Source organism: Schistocerca nitens, chromosome 4, assembly GCF_023898315.1.
Source record: "Schistocerca nitens isolate TAMUIC-IGC-003100 chromosome 4, iqSchNite1.1, whole genome shotgun sequence".
In the NCBI taxonomy this organism is placed as follows: domain Eukaryota; kingdom Metazoa; phylum Arthropoda; class Insecta; order Orthoptera; family Acrididae; genus Schistocerca; species Schistocerca nitens.
The window spans coordinates 776,324,808-776,327,093 of record NC_064617.1 but is presented as its reverse complement, the minus strand read 5'-3'; positions in this window follow the sequence as shown (position 1 = coordinate 776,327,093).

Sequence of the window (2,286 nt, the reverse complement as noted above, 5' to 3'; positions counted from 1 at the left end):
AAGTAACATCCAGCACTGCACTAGCTCAGGTCCACCCATTATTTCATTACAAGATGAAGTTTTAGACAATGAAATGTAACAAAATAAAATTTGGAAAGAATTATCGCGCAATCCATCCATTAATCATTCAGTCTGACTGCTCGCCACACACAGAGATAAAAAAAAATCTTGAAGTATATGTCCAACAATAACATTCTCAATGTTTTGTATTTTTGAATGCATATTTTATGTTGCCCTTCACTGCTTTCAGTAGTCATTTGCTGTCACCCCTCTCTTTAAGAAAATTCAAGAATTCGCCACACTTTTCACAAAAGTTCACTTTTATTGAAAGCTCTCTTTTCACTAAAGTCATGGACATCGAGTTTCTTTCTTCTGACACTGGTTCTTCATCATACTGAAGACTCTTTCAGCAAATGAGTTTCCGGTAGGAGTTAAAAATACTGGGAATGTGTGAGATCAGTTGTGGCCTGCTGCTTAAAAAATCTATCTAAATCTGGGTTTCAGTTTTACTTTTATCAAGTCCAGCATACACATTCTGGAAAGTAAAGAATTGATTGTGTAACTAATATCCATTCAGGCTGAGATTAATGCTGTTCGTAACCTTTAAAACACACCGTCAGTGCAGATGAAAAGCTTTTTGCTCTTTAATCAAAAAACTTGTAATCAGATTGAACACATTGTTCTCAGACAAGTCATAGTTTTGGGACAAATAATTAATGTGTGGCGGCATAATACGTCTGACTGTGAAATGACGATCGCTCCCCTGCCGGCGTCGGCGGCCGGAGCGGCGTATACAGAGGCGGTGACGATGCGGCCTCCATCGATCGTGAAGCAAGATGTTAAACCTGCTGTATCGACGAAGGAGGGCAGGGGCGTGGCATGTTCAAGTGACATGGAGACTACTGTTGGAACTGCCTGCCTATTTGCAAAACTGGCGGAGATGACTAACAGAGAGTCACATAGCATGCATAGAGATCTTCCAGCATAAATTCACTCATATTTAGTTTTACATTGCAGTAAGTGTCTGTTGGCTGCGGAGGCGCCGACGCAGGGCATGCCACCGGGGAGTAGGCTAAAGTCCATGCAGGCTTCAGTCTGTTTAAGTACACCATAGTGGTATTTCCCAATATGATAATGTCAAATATGTTGGTGTCTCGCTTGACTACGTGGTATGGGCCGCTATATGGAGGGGGGGGGGAGGGGTGCAAAGCCAGCTTGACAACAGCTGCGAGCAGCATAACGTAGGAACAGATATTTAAGTCCTTGTGGACAAATCTCGTAGGCTTTGCGTGATTGGTATGGAGGGGAACGCGGATGTTGCATATTTGCTCATGCACTCGCTGCACTGGTTCCGTCAGGTCGTGGTCCGGTGCAGCTACACCTCAAGTGACAAACTCTGCGGGGAGGCAGAGTGGCCCACCATGTAGGACCTCCTAATTGCGAGAAGCACCCAGGGAGGGGCATCTGTCCACGACTGCGAGTGGCAGATTAACGCTGCCTTGAGCATGCTGTACCATTGTTCCACTATGCCATTCGAGTGGGAGTGGTAAGCAGTCATGTGGAATCAATAGCACCTCCAAAGCCGGCACAGTTCATTGAACAAGGCAGACTGAAACTGCTGGTCTTGGTTTGCCGTCACCAATGTAGGATAGCCGAACGTGGCAATTCAGTTGCAAACAAAGACCTCGGTAACTGTGTCAGCTAAAATGTCAGGTAATAGTGGGGCCTCAACCCAACGCCTTATATGGTCATTTATGGACAAGATGTACTTTGAACCCTGTGACTCGGGGAGTGGCCTGACTAAATCAACATGAATGTGTTGAAAATGCCTCTTTGGGATAGAGAATTACCCTACCTTTGCCTATTGACAAGGGACGCAGGACCTGGTCCATCCAGTGCAATCACGCTTGATGTTTAGCCAGACAAAGCGTTCTGTGACTAATTTGAGTGTGGGATGTATGCTGGGATGTGCAAGATTGTGCAGCGAGTTGAACATAGTTTTACAATGGAATTGCAGGATGACTGGTTGTATCCTCTCATGTGACGTATCACAAAAACAGGTTTTATGGCTCCAGGGAGTGTGCGCTATTGTAGTTGTAGCCCAGTGCCTTGTCCAGAGAGTAATTGTTGTAGGTCGGAATCTGTAGCCTGTGCATCAGCGAATAGATCAAAGTCCAGCTGAGTAGACGTGGCACCAAGCAAGACAGGTAGTCTGCGACTATATTTCCCACCCCTCGGATGTATCTGATGTTGGTGGTAAACTGCTAGACCATATCGATATGGCAA